The 20,809-nt window shown below is 46.6% G+C and overlaps 1 pseudogene; it reads left to right on the top strand.

Annotated features, from left to right (window-relative positions):
* Window positions 1–84: 84 nt before the first annotated feature.
* Window positions 85–525, top strand: LOC144326572 (large ribosomal subunit protein eL33 pseudogene; annotated as a pseudogene).
* The last annotated feature ends 20,284 nt before the right edge of the window (window positions 526–20,809 follow it).

The following is a 20,809-nucleotide window of genomic DNA, read 5'->3' as shown; positions in this document are numbered from 1 at the left end:
GTTCAGGGCTTCCATCTTGTTCCACCTTGTGGCAGGTGGGAGTCCTGTCGCAACAGTCTTCAATAAAGACCAAGCGTGAGGCACCGCGAGGGCCGGCGGGCCGGCCTGGGTGGGCGTAGCGGGACCTGCTGGGAACAGGACTTCAAGACAACACCATGACTGGCAAGTTGTGGTCCAAGGCCAATTTTGCTGGCTACAAGTGAGGTCTTCGAAACCAGAGAGAGCACGCAGCTCTTCTGAAAATTGAGGGAGTTTATTCCCATAATGAGACAGAATTCTATTTGGGCAAGAAATGCGCCTATGTGTACAAAGCAAAAAACAACACCGTGACTCCTGGCGGCAAACCCAACAGGGTGATCTGGGGAAAGGTGACCCATGCCCATGGAAGCAGCGGCATGGTGTGAGCAAAGTTCTGCTCCAACCTACCTGCCAAAGCCATTGGACACAGGATCCGAGTGATGCTGTATCCATCTAGAGTCTAAATTTAGAGTGAAAATGAAATTAAGACTGTATTCCACTTTTGTATATTTGGTCTTGCCTTGCCTTTTTGTTTTCTGTCCTTGAGGCTCAGTTGCAGGAAAAAAACACTGTTCTACAATCAGAAGAGTCTTTGTTGCTTTTAAGGCATTGAAGCAACAGATTATTTTAAAAACAAAGCTGTGGTCCATGTTCCTGGCAGCAACTCATCCCCAACATCCCTGCTCCTCTTTTATAGTAGTGAGGTTTTCTAAAATGCTGTGACCTTACCGTTCAGAGAATAATGCTATCAATGACTACAAAGGTTATTCTAGGCCATGGGTAGGCAAACTAAGGCCCGGAGGCCAGATCTGGCCCCATCGCCTTCTAAATCCGGCCCGCGGACAGTCCAGGAATTAGCGTGTTTTTACATGACTAGATTGTGTGCTTTTATTTAAAATGCATCTCTGGGTTGTTTATGGGGCATAGGAATTCGTTCTTTCCTTTTCAAAATATAGTCTGGCCCCCCACAAGGTCTGAGAGACAGTGGACCGCCCCCTGCTGAAAAAGTTCGCTGACCCCTGTTATAAATGAACATGATTTTATTTTTGAAAACCATAGTACATCCATCAGCCACTAGAGGGTGATAAAGAACCGTGTGTGTTGTTTTTGGACAAGAGGAAATTTCCATGTTAGAGGGGAAAGGAGAATTTTTTTTACTGAGTTTTCTTAAAGTTGATAACGGACAGCACTGGCAACTGTTCCTCTGGAAACCGTTTCTGTGCCTTCAAGGGTAGCTAGATTTGCAGACATCAGAAGGCGACCGTGCTCATCTGCACATCTTAAAAATGCACACCATCAGCTGATCCAAAGTAATCTGATTTTGTGGGGCTTGTATGAAACACTGTGCCCCCAAATCCACTGGGGGGGAAAGCATTTTCTCTCTGCCCATTTCAGGTTCAGCTGAGGTTTATCCAATATTCGTAGCTCATCTCTCCAAGTTCCATTAACGAGCAAGTAAAAACACTCACAAGATTGCAAACGCTTATTAAAAAGCAATTTAACAATGTAGTATTTAGTTATGTTTATTTCTGAAAGTCTTTCTATGCCGGCATATCATAAAATATCAGGATGGTATTTAAGGGTATTTTTAAAAAACAACAACTTAAAAACCAAAGAATACTCTCCAATGCTAGACGACGCAGAGTGGACCCATTTCAAGTAATGGCCTTGGCTAACTTTGTTCCATAAATTTCAATGGGATTTTCTGAGCAGGACTAGTGTTGGATTAACCCTACTCAGAGTAGACCCATTAAACAAAAGGGCCTGTGTTAGTCAAGCCCATCAATTTCAGTGAGTTCACAGTACAGTTGGATACAGCCCAATACAAACCATCTATTGAAGTGGCCACAGGCACCTTGGTTGGCCATTCCAGAAATGAGGTTGACCAGGCGTGTAAGTGGCCTGGCATTCATTTCTGCAGCAGGACCCCTGTCTCCAACGTCCTAGAACCAACCAATCAGCCTGAATTGGTCTGGGTGTGTCAAAGATGGGCCCAGTAACAAGGAAACATGGGGTGGGTGCTCAGGAAAAACAGTGGGGTAGGGTGTTTTATTTGTTTGATTGATTATCATATTTATATCCCACCTCTTTTCTCCCCAGAGCTCAAGGTGGCCTGCATTGTTTCCCCCCTCCTCATTTAATCCCCACAACCCTTTGATACAGGTTAGGCTGAAAGGCAGTGAGGTCACCCCAGTGAGAGTTTCATGGCTGAGTGGGAGAATCTGAACTCTGGTCTCTCCCATAGAATCATAGAATTGTAGAGTTGGAAGGGACCCCGAGGGTCATTTAGTCCAACCCCTGCAATGCAGGAATCTCAACTAAAGCATCCAGGACAGATGGCCATCCAAGCTCTGCTTAAAAACCTCCAAGGAAGGAGAGTGAGTCCACAACCTCCAGAGGGAGACGCTTCCAACACCTCTTACCATCAGGAAGCTTTTCCTGATGTTTAGCCAGAGTCTCCAGGTCCTGGTCCTAGTCTGACCCGCTAACCGCTATCTGAGGTGGGTGCTTTGCTCTCCTGAATGATAGGGCCAGCTCCTTGCATTGTGGTGAGCCATGACTGGAACAGCGAAGAGCATTGGCTTGGCAGAGGGAGAACTGGATCATCCAAATGGCAAGTGGAACTCACTTCTGAAGCAAGAGGTTCTTGCTTCCAAGGCCAGCTTTTCCCTCTCACTTCCAACAGATCAACAACCTTGCCTCTTTCCCAGCCGTCCTCAAGGAGGGGGAGCATTTTGAGTGGGGGGCGGGTTATTCCATATCCCCCGTCTCTCCGTCTCTCCCATGTTGGTCAGAGCCTCAAGGGAAGGGCTACTCCATAAAAACGTCCCTCACAGCCCTCTTGAAAACCCACACCTGCTCCTGCCTGTCGTCTGCATGCCGTTGAGTTATCGCCCCAGATGTATGAACAAGGTTTGGAGAGCTGGGCTGAAAGCCAGCATTTAATCTGGGATTCTGTCAGCTCCTCAATGAACAAGGTTTGGAGAGCTGGGCTGAAAGCCAGCATTTAATCTGGGATTCTGTCAGCTCCTCAGAGACAGGGGTGGCCCATGATTCAGAAATAAGGAGAGGGCTTGGGTGGGGAAGGACACAGAGGGAAGATCTGATACTTTGCGATCAGAAAGTCCTAACCCTTAACTGCACATATGTATCTTCCCCCCCTACTTTCTCAGAAGGTCATCTAAGTGTCTAGGAGAGGGAGGTCTTCCTCGACATTCAAAGACATGATGGTTGAGGGGCGCAATATGTTTGTGGCCTAGAACTGTGTGAACACAACAACAACTGGGTTTCAAACCCTGAGGGGAAAAGGAAGCAAGACCCTGCTTCCTTCTCTCACCACCATCAACTCACCCCATTCACCATGTCACCAGGCAAATTGGAAGATTCAGGAAACTCCTTCACACGGCTGGTTGTTAAACCATGGAACTCACTCCTGCAGGAGGCGGGGATGACTGACAACTTGATTGACTTTGAATGTTGTTGTTGTTTAGTCGTTTAGTCATGTCCGACTCTTCGTGACCCCATGGACCAGAGCACGCCAGGCACTCCTGTCTTCCACTGCCTCCCGCAGTTTGGTCAGTATCCCTGCCAAGAAAACTCCATGGACAAAGACAACAGACTTTGAATGAGAATTAGACAAATTGATGGAGGAGGATAATGCTATCAATGGCTACTAGCCACAATGGCTATGCTCCTCCTCCACAACTGGAAGCGGCAATTGAAATTAACCAGCGCCCCAAAGTTAGGTCCGTTAATTTCAAGGGGTCTGCTCTGAGTAGGCCTTAGCAAACTGGAAGCAGGCTTAGGTTGCAGTTACAGGTACATCTGTATATCTAAGGATGATGGAGTCAGAGTCTTTTGACCTCAGACTCAATAACTTGCTACATCTCTGTAGAGATGCGGTGGTAGAAGAGGCACGATGAAGACAAGCGAGCAAGAGAGAGAGAGAGAGAGAGAGGTGACCAGCCCTTTTGGTAAGTTACCTCTCTACCTGGTCACACCTGGGGGGAGTGACTCCCACAGCTTTGACAGAAAATGTTGGGCTTGACTGCTCTTTCTGGATATCCCATATTAACTACCTCACAGGGCTGTCCTGGGAGTTAAATGAGAGGGAGAACTATGAGCCTTGAGCTCCTTGGAGGAAAGATTGTGGGAAATAAATTTAACAAATAGGAGCGTTCTTCGTTGCTGTCCAGAAGAGGAGCCAGAATGATTTGGACCCTTATGACTTATCTTGCTTGCTATCCTTGTTTCACACAGTTTGTGGCTGAATTAATAATAATAATAATAATAATAATAATAATAATAATAATAATAAAATTTATTTATACCCTGCCCTCCCCAGCCAGAGCCGGGCTCAGGGCAGCTAACACCAATAAAATCACAGTAAAAACATAATAGGGGGGAAAGAAAAAAAGGGGGGAAAACAATTTAAAATACAGGTTAAAATGCAATTTAAAATGCAGCCTCATTTTAAAAGTACAGTGGTACCTCAGGTTAAGTACTTAATTCGTTCCGGAGGTCTGTTCTTAACCTGAAACTGTACTTAACCTGAAGCACCACTTTAGCTAATGGGGCCTCCTGCTGCTGCTGCTGCCCCGCCAGAGCACGAGTTCTGTTCTCATCCTGAAGCAAAGTTCTTAACCTGAAGCACTATTTCTGGGTTAGCGGAGTCTGTAACCTGAAGCGTATGTAACCTGAAGCGTATGTAACCCGAGGTACCACTGTAGTTGATAAATCACGACCATAAGGGGAGGGAAACATAAGGGTCAGACTGAAACTCCCTTGGAAGGAGCTAGAATCTGATAAGAACATAAAAAGGGGTCTGTTGGGTCAGGCCAATGGCCCATCTAGTCCAACATCCTGTTTGCGCATTGGCCAACCAGATGCCCAATAGGAAGCCTAAAAGCAGGACCTGAGCACAACATCAACTCTTCTCTTGTGGTTTCCATCAACTGTGGAGGCAGAACATAACCATTGCGACTACAGGCTGTTGATAGCCTTCTCTTCCAAGAATTTGTCTAATCCTCTTTTAAAGCCATCCAAGTTGTCGGTAATCACTGCCTCCTGCAGGAGTGAGTTCCATAGTTTAATTAAGGGCTGTGTGTCTTCCTTTTATCTGTCCTAAATCTTCCCCCATTCAGTTTAATTGGACATCCCTGAGGATGAGTGTTAGGAGAGAGGGGGGGAAACTTGATCCACTTTCGCCATGCAATGTATTATTTTATAAACTACTTCTTTCTTTCTTTTTCCTTTTTTTTTTTTTTTTTACTACAGAATGTGTTTTATTAAATAGCACAGGTTGGGGGGGGGGAGATGCATCAGTGTTGGGATAAAGGTAAAGGGACCTCTGACTGTTAAGTCCAGTCGCGGACGACTCTGGGGTTGCTGCACTCATCTCGCTTTATTGGCCAAGGGAGCTTCCGAGTCATGTGGCCAGCAGGACTAAGCCGCTTCTGGCGAACCAGAGCAGCGCACGGAAACGCCGTTTACCTTCCCGCCAGAGCAGTACCTATCTATCTACTTGCACTTGACGTGCTTTCGAACTGCTAGGTTGGCAGGAGCAGGGACCGAGCAACGGGAGCTCACCCCGTCGCGGGGATTCGAACTGCTGACCTTCTAATCAGCAAGTCCTAGGCTCTGTGGTTTAACCCACAGTGCCACCCGCGTCCCATGTTTATTTTCTGTTAATAAAAGTCCATTCAAGAAAAGTTGATTTTCTTCTTTTAAAAAGGGATCTTCTAACAGCTTTTCTGCCTCCATGGGCAGCACAGAAAGATAATAATTTATTACAGGGATGCAGAGGTGGTCTGGGGGCATTCATGGGCGAGGGGGCTGAACGCCCAGCTCCAGCTGTGTGGAAGAAAAGGCAGGGTGGCTGCCGAGCCTCCAGTTGCCACAGAAAACTGCTGACCGAGAGGAGGGAAAATGAAAGAGGCATGCAGGACTGTAGGTCCTGGGAGTGCCTTTGAGGCAGGAGGTGGTGAGAGGGTGAGTTGACTCCCAGAATGAGCTGCCAAGACTTTTAACTGATTATTTTATAAACTTCTATCATGTCTTCTTACTCACCTAAAAGTCCTTACTCTAAAAGTGCTGAATACTGCAGCCTTTCATCGCAGGTGTGAGGCAACATCCCCTTGATAATTTTGGTCACCCTTTTCTTAACCTTTTCCAGCTCTGCAATATCCTTTTTGATTACCATAACTGTGCCGGGATACATATCTCAGAAAATACTTAGGTAAAATTGAAAACCTGCTTCGGTCTCTCTCTACATTTGCTTGCGGATTTGGCCTTTAGGTGGCAGCACCTGCCTTAATGTTTCCATATGAATAAAACCGGTCAAAATTAACACTAGACACTTCTCCCTGATCTTTCAGGTTGATCCCTCACCTGCAACCTGGGACCCGGAAATTATTATTTTTTGCTCATTTCTTCTCTAGGTAGGTCAGTCGCAAAGGAGGAGGGTGGAGATCCTGCTCATTTAAATAACTATAAACTGAGTGAGGAACATTCAAGTAAATAAACAAACCTGTATATCACTTTTTACCCGGCCAAAGTTCACTCACCCCAAAGGAACTTAAACACAGAAGCAGAATTTTTAAAGGAAGTAGCGCACCATCAGATGAGAACATAGGAAGCTATTTTATACTGAGTCAGAGCAATGGCCCAGATAGCTGAATATTGTCTACAATGGCAGGAAACATCTCTCCAGGGTTTCAGGGAAGAAGAGAAGAAGAGTTTGGATTTGATATCCCACTTTATCACTACCCAAAGGAGTCTCAAAGCGGCTAACATTCTCATTTCCCTTCCTCCCCCACAACAAACACTCTGTGAGGTGAGTGGGGCTGAGAGACTTCAGAGAAGTGTGACTAGCCCATGGTCACCCAGCAGCTGCATGTGGAGGAGCGGGGAATCAAACCCAGTTCACCATATTACGAGACTACCGCTCTTAACCACTATACCACACTGGCTCACAGGGAGGGGACAAGAGTTGGATTTAGGGCAGTACAGGCAGTTCCCCTACATAGGGTGTCGAGCCAAGGAGGCACAAAATTGAAAAGATCCATAATTGAGAGATCCATTTGGGGGCACCAAATTTGCACCTTGCTCAGGACGCCATATTACCAAGGGTTACCAAAGTCTGCCCCTGAAGGGTCGTTGCCAGCCCTTCCTGGAAATGCCATTGGGGGTCGAACCCTTGACTTTTCAGTATGTGGTCTACCTCTGAGCTGTTCCTCTGGCCTTCAAGTTCTTGCCTGACCACCAGCTCAACTTGGATCATGTTTTCTTCTTCCCTCCTCATCCCTTTTTCCTTAAGATCATAAGCAACTCTACTCACCGATTGTAAAACTGCTCTGGGAGCCTTCCCAGCACTCGATGCTCTGAATGAGTAAATACATTTACAGATCTCTGGTTCTGTGGCGGCTTGCCCACTGTGCTCTAGAGCCAGCTTAACTGACCTTCAATTCAGAAAGAAAAGGGGGACATGAATTTGGGGACATCTCAACTGAAACCTCATAATTTCGAAAGTTTCCCTCCCTCTCCCCCTCCAATCATGTGCCCACTCCCAACCCACCGCACCCCCTTTTCAAAAGGTGGGGTGATCTGGGAAAGGTGTGGCCGCAAAGAGGAGGATATTGTAGTAAATCTCCCACTGTATAATTATCTAGGAAAGAGGCGGCCAAAGGAATCTCCAAACAGCAGGAGGTTTCCAAGGGGAAATTAGAGAGGGGTGGGAGCAAGAGACAACTTCTCTGTGTCTTTTAATCTCTCTTTCTAAAATAGTACACAGCAGGAAAGAAAGAGAAGAAGGGTGATCCTCTAAGCAGCTCTCTTAGAAAAAGGATCTCCTGTTCAGGAAATAACACAAGACTGAGAAAAAAAGCCTGAGAGTTGTTGGGTGGTGAGTGTGTTGTTGTTTTTCTTTCCAATTATTTTCTGGATGAGACTCAGAAGTCAGAAAACTCCAAAAGAGCTTTGGTGTAACGCAGAGACAGGGAACTTGTGACAAGGGGTACCGTAAGTCAGGTTCACTGTGTTGTATCCAATGTTGATCCTATTGCAGAATTCGAACGGATCCCCGAGGATCATTTAATCCAACCCTCCTGCAATGCAGGAATAAGTAGACCCAATGAAATTAATGTACGTACATTCATGTTGGCAAGTTGGCAAGGAGAAAGGCACCTGATATATCATGGATTGTGCCAGGAGATGTCCAGTTCATTTTGCGGAGATATCTGTCACTCTTGCTGGCGATAAATGCCTCCATTCAAAAAAGAAAGAGGGGAGGGAGACACTCTGCCTCCTTGTCACACCGTAGGGCAAGATATCGCAGCCAAATGTAAAGAAGGGGCCATTCATAATTTCTGTGTGAGAGAGCGTATGAACTTAAGCAAGTTCACAAAAGGAGAGCCTGCCTTCTCTGGCAACCATCTGCAACCCCAGAGATGTGGGGTTGGATTGGATGAGCCTCGGGGTCTCTTCCAACTCCGCAATTCTGTGATTCTAACTCCCTGCCTTTTGCTCATCTCAGGATCTCAGCCCAGTTCACGGTGATTTCCATTCTGCCTGCCCTAAGCAAAGGTGAAGCATTTTCTCTTGCTGTCCTCCCAAAGCGAATAATTCCATGTTCAGATGCTCTCCTACCATGACTCTGTGGGAGACTATCTGTTTTGCACACAGAAGCACCCAGACTCAACCTTCTGCATCTCCAGGTAGGACTGGGGAACACCCTGAGTTCCTGGAGAGTTGCTGCCAGCCAGTGTAGTCAATACCGAACTAGATTGACCAACGAGCTGACTCAGTACAAGGCAGCTTCCTGTTTCAACCAGCCCTTCAAAAACATGAGAACTGGGATGGAATCATAGAATTTCAGAGTTGTAAGAGACCTTGAGGAGCATCTAGACCAAACTCCCTGCAACACAGGAATATGCATCTGTCCCAAACCTGCAACCTTGATGTTATCAGCACCATGCTCTAACCAACTGAGCTATTCATTCATACTTTACTTTATGTGTTAAGGCAGCTACACTGCATGCAAAAGAGTTCACCATCCAGCATCTCTGGGTAGGGTTGAGAGAGACTCCCTTTCGAACAAATGCCAGTGTACTGGAAGAAGCAAAGATCACCAGTGTTGAAGCACAGATTCTTCGACATCAACTCGTCTTCCAAAGCAACTACTCTATTCCGAACTTAAAAATGGAAAGCGTAATGCTGGTGGTCAACAAAAGAGGTTTAAAGACTGTCTCAAGGCAAATTTTTAAAAATGTAGTATAAACACAAACAATTGGGAAACACTAGCCTGCGAGCGCTCCAGTTGGAGAACAACCATTGCCAAAGGTGTCATGGGCTTTGAAGATACTCGAACTCAGGACGCAAGGGAGAAACATGCTAAGAGGAAAGCAGGCATGGCAAATCCACATTGTGATCAACTCCCACCCGGAAACCAATGTCCCCACTGTGGAAGGACGTGTGGATCCAGAATTGGCCTCCACAGTCACTTACGGACTCATTGTTAAAACCGTGTTTATGGAAGACAATCTTACTCAGCTACAAGTGATCGCCAAAGAAGAAGAGATTGGACCAATGAATTACTTAGTATAATTCATCTTCCTATATTTGCCATCAGCCAAGAAGGGTTTTGAACCAGCCCCATAGGAAATTATAACACCAGTGACTTTGGGATTTGACTTTGTGTTGGCACCTCCAATCACTCAACTCATGTTCCCTATGAGGATATTTCTCTCTCTCTCTCTTTAGCCTTTAGAGAATTTAATTCCTTGGCCAACTTCATTTTTTATTTTTTTTAAAGAGCAATTTCCACTTTGCCATTTAGGGCCGCTGCATTTAGTGATAAGTCCGCTGGAACCGTTAACTCCCCAGAGCCTGCCAGCCCAGCTCAAACAGATTGATGCACCTTCCTGAGAATAGGAGAGGTGCTCTACAGGAGGGTGGGGTGGAATAAGGGGGGGAAATTGGCCCAAGGATTATGATAAGGGTGGTGGCAACCGTCTTGGCATTCTCTGCACGTCTTTTAACTTCCCTTCCTCTTACTGAGGGTGCAACAAAGTCAGGCAGGAATCTGCCTTCTTCCAAGCCAGATCACTGGTCCATCAAGCTCAGTATTGTTGGCACTGACAAGCAATGTGGCAACTAGAGTGGTGACTGGGAGTGGCCACCAGGACCTTATAACACTGGTCCTGAAAGACCTACATTGGCTTCCAGTATGTTTCTAAGCACAATTCAGAGTGTTGGTGCTGACCTTGAAAGCCCTAAACGGCCTCGGCCCAGTATACCTGAAGGAGCGTCGCCACCCCCATTGTTCAGCCCAAACACTGAGGTCCAGCGCCAAGGGCCTTCTGGAGGTTCCCTCACTGCGAGAAGCCAAGTTACAGGGAACCAGGCAGAGAGCCTTCTCGGTAGTGGCGCCCACCCTGTGGAACGCCCTCCCATCAGATGTCAAGGAAATAAACAACTATCTGACTTATAGAAGACATCTGAAGGCAGCCCTGTTTAGGGAAGTTTTTTATGTTTGATATTTTATCATGTTTTTAATATTCTGTTGGGAGCCGCCCAGAGTAGCTGGGGAAGCCCAGCCAGACGGGTGGGGTATAAATAATATATTATTATTATTATTAATTATTATTATTATTATTATTATTATTAGCAGCAGCAGCAGCAGCAGCAGCAGCAGAATTTCAGATGGAAGAGATTGTCAGAGACTGAGACACCATCATCACCCCTGGCCATTGTTGATGCTGGCTGGGGTGGAATGAAGGTGGAGGCAGACAACTTCTGGTAAGCTAAGGTGCTCCCCATCCCTTATTTAAAGAGTAAACATCAACTGATGATGTTGAATGGATTGCTGTGCAGCCAAATTGCGACAAATAGCCAGGCAGGTCTTTCACAGCAGTACAGAATTCCTATGGCAGGGTTTACATTTATCCCTGACTCCAGTATGGTACAGCGACTGCTTCACAGATCAATACCTTTGGCCTAATCCAACAGGTTATTCTTGTGTCCTTATGTCCTTGAAACAGATCAGCCTGGATAGCTCAGTCGGTTGGAGCATGGTGCTGATGACGCGAAGGTTGCAGGTTCTGTCCCTGTATGGGACAGCTGCATATTCCTGCACTGCAGGGGGTTAGACTAGATGATCCTCAGGGTCCCTCACAACTCTATAATTCTATGACTCTATGAAAGGGTAGGGGACGCGGGTGGCGCTGTGGGTAAAAGCCTCAGTGCCTAGGACTTGCCGATCGAAAGGTCAGCGGTTCAAATCCCCGCGGCGGGGTGCGCTCCCGTTGCTCGGTCCCAGCGCCTGCCAACCTAGCAGTTCGAAAGCACCCCCGGGTGCAAGTAGATAAATAGGGACCGCTTACTGGCGGGAAGGTAAACGGCGTTTCCGTGTGCTGCACTGGCTCGCCAGATGCAGCTTGTCACGCTGGCCACGTGACCCGGAAGTGTCTCCGGACAGCGCTGGCCCCTGGCCTCTAGAGTGAGATGGGCGCACAACCCTAGAGTCTGGCAAGACTGGCCTGTATGGGCAGGGGTACCTTTACCTTTACCTTTTATGAAAGGGTAAGGGAAGAGAGAACACATAGGAACATAAGAAGAGCCTGCTGGTTTAGGCCAATGACCCACCTTGTCCAAAGTGGCCAGCAGGACCTGAGCACAAGAGCCCCCCCCCCTTCTGCAGTTCCCAGCAACTGCTATTCACAAACATTGCTGCCTCCAACTATCAAAGCAACAACAAACAGACCTATGGTCACGTAAAGCATACTCAAGAAACACATGAGATGTAACCGGCTGTGTTCTTAGATAAATAAGGTATACTATTCATAGTATCAGATTGTAAATTTCAGCAGAAGTAACTCATAAAGTTCAACAAACGAACAAAACAGAAGACCCAGTGGATCAGACCATTCTATAGTCAGTTCATGCATAAGGTCCATTTGTGTAATGGTGTCTATTCCACCTGTCTGTTCATAAAGTCCAAACCATCCACATGAAAGGTTGTTTCAGTTCCACAAAATCCTTTCACAGAGTCTAAGACAAGGATTTCCGGAATATTGGCCTTGTTTCGCCATCCTGGGCTTCATCAGTAGTTAAAGCTCTAAGTAATGCAAATAAACACAATATCATGATCTCACACATTTTACAGCAAAAATAATATAAAACCATAAATAACTGTACATACCATATGTGGTATTACAGGACGTGGGTCTTATGGCATATTAGTCGCTGCAGTAAACAGCAACTGTTACAAAGTAGGGTTATATGGACAAGCACCAACTAATAGCCATCAATAGCTCTCTCCGTAAATTTACCTAATCCTCTTTGGAAGCCATCCAAATTGGGATCCATCACCGCCTCCTGTGGGAGTGAGTTCCACAGTCTAACTTGGTTCTGATGAAAGTCCTTTGCTTTATCTATTCCTGAATCTTCCAACATCCAGGGACACTGGGTGTCCACAAGTGTTACGAGAAAAGAAGAGACACATTTCTTTCTCCACTCTGCACAAGTTTATAAATTTCTATCCTGACGCTTCTTACTCGCCTTCTCTCTAAACTGGAAAGCCCCAAACACTGCAAACTTGCTTCATAGGGGGGCTCTCTCAATCTACCACTTTTCCGTTTGGGCTTCCCTTTCCTGAGAGTTCCCCAGTTCTATCCATTTTGTGGCAAGGCAGCCGGAACCGGACACGGTATTCCAAATAGGGTTGCGCCATAGATATGTAGGTTGGCCAGTGGTGGGTTTTCATCCTTAGGAGGGAAGGGAAACCAACCCCCTTCATTTCTTGACCCTGGAACTGTAAGGTAAAAGGTCAAGGTAAAGGGACCCCTGACCATGAGGTCCAGTCGTGGCCGACTCTGGGGTTGCGGCGCTCATCTCGCTTTATTGGCCAAGGGAGCCGGTGTACAGCTTCCAGGTCATGTGGCCAGCATGACTAAGCTGCTTCTGGTGAACCAGAGCAGCGCACAGAAATGCCGTTTACCTTCCCACCAGAGCGGTACCTATTTATCTACTTGCACTTTGACGTGCTTTCGAACTGCTAGGTTGGCAGGAGCAGGGACCGAGCAACGGGAGCTCATTCCGCCACGGGGATTCGAACCGCACAAGTCCTAGGCTCTGTGGTTTAACCCACAGTGCCACCCGCGTCCCTGGAACTGTAAGGTAAGTAAGGCCAAATATGACCCAGGGGGATAATGTCAATGGCAGAAGAGTGGTTCATGGAGGGGTTGCGGCAGGACTCATCCCTTCTGCCTTGGCACAAAAGCCCAACTCTCCATAAAACGATCTAGCTTCCATCTCCCGAGGAGTTAGATAAAAGAAGAGGTGGAGACGCCTGGGTCTTTGGAACAAGGACGGGTGGAGACTGGGAAGGCAGGTGGGGTGGGGGGAGATCAAAAATCCTTTCTTCAGTATCCCAGCTCATAAACTGGGGTGGTGTTTCTCCTTCTTTATTTTCCACCCACCTTCTGACCTCCTCTGTTTGAGGCAATTAGAAGCTGCCCGGGGAGTGCCAAAGAAAAGAGAAGAGGATCAATTGAGCTGACCCGCCAGTTGCTGGCAGCAGTTGCAAAGGGGCCCCAGTGAACTATGCAAAATGAAATGAAATTAGGAGGACGTTTAGAGGGGGGAGCCCTGCAGGGCCAGACAAAGGCAGGCCCATCCAGTCCAACTCCCTGTTCCCAACAGAGGGCAGCCCAGCATGCCTTGGAAGCCTGTAAACAGGGCCTGGCAGCAGCAGCTCATTGGCCCCCTAGTGGTCAGCTATACAGCTGCTTTTGAACATGGAGGCTCCATTGCCCAAACCACGGTTTCCACATTGCCCAAACCACAGTTCCCATGTTGCACAACTCATGGTTTTCACATTGCCCAAACCATTGTCGACATCCATTTGGCACCATATCCCATATGGACTGTCTTGACCACTCCAGTGGGCAGTGGTTCTCCAGGTACAGAGACTGGGGAGAAGGCTCATTTCACACACACACACCCCGGGCCTGAGGTCCTGCATGCAAAGCAAGCACCAGCTTATGGGCCCAAGGTCAGTATTAGGGGCGGGGCGGGTAACAAGGACTAAGCTCCATTGGGAAGGGGGGCAAATCCCTGCCTCACACATTTTCTTTTAAAAGTACCTTTTGGAAGCCCCTGTAACATCAGTCATGCTGCCTCCATGCCAGCAAGCATAATATGAATTGAAAACTGCTCTCTCTCTCTCTCTCTCTTTCTGATCATGTTCCTCTGGAATCGCTTTCTAATAAGCAGAGGCTTAGGCTGCCCTTAATGCAGTTATAATATGATTTGGTCTGGTTGGCGGCCATGAGAGTTAAATTGTGTTGTGATGGGAGAAGTATCCACAGGGCCAGAGTCTTCCATGTGGCACCTTGGCTCATGCTCAAGATGAGTCACATTTGGTTTTTGGGTGTGTGTTGGTTTTTTGTTCTCTGCCCAACAAACAACAAAAGTTAGACTGTGATCCATTGGCATGCACCACAACTCAGCAGAGGGGTAGCATGTCCCCAGTCACCCGCTCCTGTGTGTAGGAAGGTGTCATAGCCTTTGAATGCAGAAGGTCCCAAATTCAATCTTCAATGGCATCACCGCATAGGGCTATGAGAGACCTCCTGCCTGAAACCTTGGAGAGCCATTGCTGGTCAGTGTAGACCAGGGTTTCCCAAACTTGGGTCTCCAGCTGTTTTTGGACTACAACTCCCATCATCCCTAGCTAACAGGACCAGTGGTCAGGGATGATGGGAATTGTAGTCCAATAATGGCTGGAGATGCAAGTCTTAAGGTTATCAATGCATGGACCATGCATGGATCTTACCAATGCATGGGTCTTGTTCCACCCAGCTCAAATATTATTCAGTGTTGACTGGCAAGAGTTTCAGGCCCACCTGGAGATACCTTTCCTGATCCCAAAGATCTGGAGATGGGATGGGCTAAGCATCTGATTCGATCCCATCCCACTGGAATACCAGTGTTTTCATGTTCTTATCCCATTTCGATCACACAGACACACACACATTGTTTGTTTATTTGTAATGGTTTGGAAGATGTGAAAGAAAAGCAAGAAATTTCCTTGGAGTAGGGTGTCTTTTTAAGACCCAGGTGAGCAAAACATTGTTATGAATGAGGGAAAGGCAGGGGGCTACAAGAGAGCAGCGTGGGGAGGGGGGAGAATTTCCTTTACCATCATGCTTTTATCTCTTTCAGCCACCCCAATAGAGAATTAAACGAATTTCATTTCCGTGATGAAGGAATTAATGGCCAACAAAAAAATATATATTGAAGAATTGAGTTCAGGTAGGAGACCAGAATCCGAAAGAGGACAGGAAGCCTTGATATTCAAATAGGGGGAGAGAGAGAGGTTATTATGTAACCATAAAAGGGTCCTATTTTACAAGTTAAGACTATGAAATGCATAAATGTAGACCGAGAGATCCCTCTGGGGAAGTGGGATTGTGTTTTTAATTCACCTAGACAAATAGGCAAGCAGGCTCCCATTCAATTCTTGCACACCTTTTCAACACGGGAGGCCCAGGTGTACTGAGCTGGGGGGTGGGAAAGAGGTTATACACGCACGCACACACACACACACACACACACACACACACATACACACACATCTCAGTTCCCTGAGCAGAGGAGCTTTAGGAACAGTGCCATGGACTTCTTCAGAACGTGGTGGGCTTTCTTGCGTTGGATCCCACCTGTCAGAAATATTTTAGCTATGATTCCATTGCAGGGTATTGGGCTAATTGACCCTTTGGGTCATTCGTTTGTTTTCGTTTCAACTATTTTGTGCTTTAATCCTGTGTTTTTATCTTGTGAACTGCCCTGAGATCTTCAGATTAAGGGCAGTATATAAATTTAATAAATAAAATAATAAATGAATGTGGTTTCCCTCTTAAAGGTAAAGGTAAAGGGACCCCTGACCATTAGGTCCAGTCACGGACGACTCTGGGGTTGCGGCGCTCATCTTGCTTTAATGGCTGAGGGAGCCGGCGTACAGCTTCCGGGTCATGTGGCCAGCATGACTAATCTGCTTCTGGCGAACCAGAGCAGCGCACGGAAATGCTGTTTACCTTCCCGCCAGAAGGTATCCTGCCAGAAGGTACCTATTTATCTACTTGCACTTGATGTGATTTCGAACTGCTAGGTTGGCAGGAGCAGGAACCGAGCAACGGGAGCTCACCCCGTCGCGGGGATTTGAACCGCCGACCTTCTGATCGGCAAGCCCTAGGCTCTGTGGTTTAACCCACAGCGCCACCCGTGTACCGGTTTCCCTCTTAGATCCTGATTAAAAAAATCAGTATGTAAGGCAAGGCTGCAAAGGTGATATCTGCCTGACTTGAGGAGGAGGACGTTCCTTGTGCCTAATCTGCTTTAGATGGGGAGCTGCTACCCAGATCCTTAGAGATGGGGGCAGATGTCCCCATCTGTCTTGGCTGTGCCCAAAGCTCCTTAGAAGTTCAAAGCCCATAAGAGATTCAAGGGGCATCTTCTTACAGCGGTCTGTTTTGTTTTGAACGCCTTTAATGAAAACAATGCTTTTGCTCATTCCAGAGATGTTATGCTCTGATAAGGTAATTGCACAAGGGGACAAGCTTACATCCTATTACGGCTGCGCTCGGGATTTGGTGCTGCAATTGAGAGTCCCATGGGCTCGCTGGAGCTACACCCGTCACCTCCTGCAGCAGACAGGCGAACTGGGAATGAGTTGGTGCATTGCTTTTGGGGGTGTATTCTGCAACACGTTGCTGAGGCAATAGTAAGGTAAAGGTAAAGGGACCCCTGACCATTAGGTCCAGTTGTGACCGACTCTGGGATTGCGGCGCTCATCTCGCTTTATTGGCCGAGGGAGCCGGCGTAGCGTACATGTGGCCAGCATGACTAAGCCGCTTCTGGCGAACCAGAGCAACACACAGAACCGCCGTTTACCTTCCCGCCAGAGTGGTACCTATTTATCTACTTGCACTTTGACATGCTTTCAAACTGCTAGGTGGGCAGGAGCAGGGACCGAGCTCACCCCGTCGCGGGGATTCAAACCCCTGACCTTCTGATCGGCAAGTCCTAGACTCTGGTTTAACCCACAGCACCACCTGCGTCCTGAGGCAATAGTAGAGGTGGGATTATACTGGACTGTCTCCGAATGCCAGTTTGCTGGAAACCTCAGGAGGAGAGCGTTGTTCCTGTGCTTGAAATCTGCTTGCCAGAGATCTGGTTGCCACTGTGAGAACAGGATGCTGGACGTGATGGGAATCACAAGTGGGGAGAATTGCTATTATGCATAATGGGTATCTGGGTGGCCACTGCAAAGAGGTAGGACAGAATGTACCACTTCAGACTATAGGTCCAGGTTCCAAGTTTTCCCACAGATGGGGGGCCTGGGGGCAACTCCTTGTACAAAGCATTTCTCCCAGATGTGCTAGATCTCTACATTCAGGGTGTTCTGATTCTTCCACTTCCTCCCTCTTTTAGCCAAGGAGAATTAAAAATGGCACTACCATTTGTATCGGTAGATCTGATCAGACATGTGTGATGCTCGATTGCAATAAGTGATACATCCCCAGTCTTCGGTCTGATTCCCATGACAAATCATAACTTTTTGAGTAATTTTAATAGTCATTTTAGAAGTCAGAGGAGCACTGCTCTGAGGGGGTGGTTTGGGGGACAGGTTTCCCTAGAGCAGGAGAAATAATGTCATTTGCTGAAGCACCAGGTTAACTGATGGATGTTCTAGTGAGTGAAAGAGGTTATAATGAATCTTACAAAGTCTGTGACCTATTGGCCCAAAGCAATTGTGGAGAACTACAACTTACATCAGCCCCAACAAACATAACCAATGGTCAGAAATGAGGGAGGTTGTAGTTGAGCAAGAACTGGAGGGATAAAGGTTCCCAGCACCTGGCTTAGAGAACAGTCAGAGAACAGGGTAAAATAACCAACATGGCGAACAGGTCTATTAATGTCAATGGGTCTACTCTGAGTACAACTTAGATGCTACCCAAGCATTTCCCTCTTTCATTGGAAATACCTAGGTACCCAAAGGCCATTTATCCATAAAAGACAAACTATTATCTAAATTCAGTGGCCTGGCTAAGAAATATGCATCTCTCCCAGTATATTGCAAGAACTATTAAATAGGGTGGTGCCCAACTCAGTCATACTAGGAGTAGACCCACTGAAAATCAATGGACCTGAGCAAACCATGTCCATCGATTTCAGTGAGTCTACTCTGAGTAGGTCTACTTTTGGCTTCACATTCTGTGTTCAAATTGAACATGCTTGTCTTTCTATAACTCCACAGATCAGGATCCCAGGTCCCTGGAAATGAAGCATCAATTCCTACATTTAGGCTGCACAAATATAAGAGGGTGAAGGGATCTAGTCAACAAGCTGGACATGAGTCGACACTGTGATGCATCAGCAAAGAAAGCTAACACTATTCTAGGCTGCATCAACAGAAATCTAGTGCCCAGATCAAGGGAAGTCCCTCACCTGGAGATCTGCGTCCAGTTCTGGGCACCACAATTAAAGAAGGATATTGGCAAGCTAGAACGTGTGCTGAGCAGTCCGACCAAGATGATGAAGGGTCTGGAAACCAAGCCTGATGAGGAACAGTTGAGAGAATTGGAGTCTCGGCCAGAGAAGAGAAAACAGAGAGGAGATATGATAGGGCTGTCACATGGAGGATGAAGCAAGCTTGTTTTCTCCTGCTCTGAAGGGTGGGACCAGAAGCAATGGCTTCAAGTTACAAGGAGATTCCAATTAAACAGTAAGAGCTGTTCAACAGTGGAAAAGATTCCCTTGGAAGGCCATGGATTCTCCTTCCTTGGAGGTTTTTAAGTAGAGGTTGGGTTGTCATCTGACATGTATGCTATAGTTGAGATGCCTGCATTTCAGGGGGTTGGACTAGATGACCCTCAAGGTCCTTTCCAACTCTGAAATCCTACAATTCTAGATTGTCTATTCTGTGGGAACATGATAATTCAAACCACATATGAGACAGCTTGATTTGGGGAGAGAAATAGAGAAAATGGAGGAGAGAGGTTATGGAGACTGATCACCCAAATGTCTTAATATGCCTGGTGCTCCCCTCCATTTAAAAAGAAAAAAATCTCCTAGTAGTAAAGTTTATTTAAAGAGGACAAATCAGCTATCTTTATCACCCAGAAACATGCCATAAGGATTAAGAAAGCAGAGAGACAGTGATGGAAAGAAGAGCATCTGACGGAGGAAGCGAGAGAAGATAGGAAGTGGAGGAGTGAAATGTACCACTCACTCCTGTGCAGGTTTACTCGGAAGTAATTCCCACTCAAATAAATGTGCAACGGAGCTTACTATTTATAAAACCACCCTCTGATGCATATTTAACCAGAATTTTAAAGTTCCATTGAACACAACAGGGATTACTCTTGAGTAAGCGTGGACAGGATCCCAGCCTAATCCGATGTAGGCTGACCCAGAAGTAAGTTCCACTCCCTTACCCGCAGTAAGTGCGAATAGGATTGCAAGCATTGGCAGTCCAATCCTGTGCAAATTTCACCTAGACGTAAATCTCCCTTGAATTCAATAGAGCTTACACCTATTGAGCTCAATTTCTTGCTGTTATTTTAATGTCTGATATATATATATATATATATATATATATATATATTCACTGGAGGGCTGCCTTTCACTGAAGTTTGCTTTACTAAAATCTATTCCTTGGTACACCCCAGAGAAAGATTTGCTGGGGTCAGGGGATATAGAATATGGAATTTTAACGATTTTTTTAACCACCTGAGTTCAAGCAGAATGGCATTGACCTGGTGACAATCCTATGCAGCGCATTTTCCTGGGAGTAAGCACTATTCAACTCAATGGGGCTTTCTTTCGAGTAGGCTGGGGGGGGGGGCGACGACAGAAAATTCCCCCAAAGGGAATTTACTCAGAGTAGATCCCTTGTCCATGAGGCTCATCTTGGGTCAGTCACTGCCTAACCTACCTCACAGGGTTGTTGTGTGGATTAAATGAGGAGGTGGAGAACCACGTGAGTCTCCTTGAGCTCCTTGAAAGAAAAACGTGATATATAAATGCAATGAATACTGATGATAGTAATAATTTAGCGTCATTCTTGTGGCTTTACTCTTTATAGGACAAACATTCCATAGAACCCCATTGATGTTGCCTAGTGCCTAATGCAGGGTTTCCCAAACTTGGGTCTTGGACTACGATTCCCATCATCCAATGGTCCTGCTATGGGAGTGTCCTTTGTTAGACTTCTTAAGCTGGACACACACACCCCTTTCTCTGTGACGTCCCCAGGGCCAGTTATCAGCAGTTTAAAATGACAATATTAATATCACTTTAAAACAATTCATTTATATCTCACCTTTCTTCCAAGGAGCTGGGAGCAGCCTAGATGGTTCTCGCTCCATTTTCCGTTCCATATCCTCCTCAGAGGAGGGTCAAGTGTTCGTGAGGCCCCGATCCCTAGGGGAAAACCCCATTCATTCATTATTTCATTTCATTTCTTTATTTCCTAATTTTTTTCTCCAAAGAGTTCAAAGTACGTGCTTCTCCTCCTCTTCCTTTAATCTCCACAACAACCCTGTGAGGTACGTTAGAATGAGAAGCAGTAACTGGCCCAAGGTCATGGCTTAAGTGGGAGGGATTTGAACCCTGATCTTTCCCAAATCCTAGTCCGACACTCTAACCGCTATGCCACACTGGCTCTCACTGCAGAGAGAAAAGCTTCTGGGCTAAAAACGCGCTCAGGGCTGCAAAGTTCCCG

Source organism: Podarcis muralis, unplaced genomic scaffold (genome assembly GCF_964188315.1).
Source record: "Podarcis muralis unplaced genomic scaffold, rPodMur119.hap1.1 HAP1_SCAFFOLD_171, whole genome shotgun sequence".
In the NCBI taxonomy this organism is placed as follows: domain Eukaryota; kingdom Metazoa; phylum Chordata; class Lepidosauria; order Squamata; family Lacertidae; genus Podarcis; species Podarcis muralis.
This window is presented reverse-complemented; position numbering and strand designations above follow the sequence as displayed.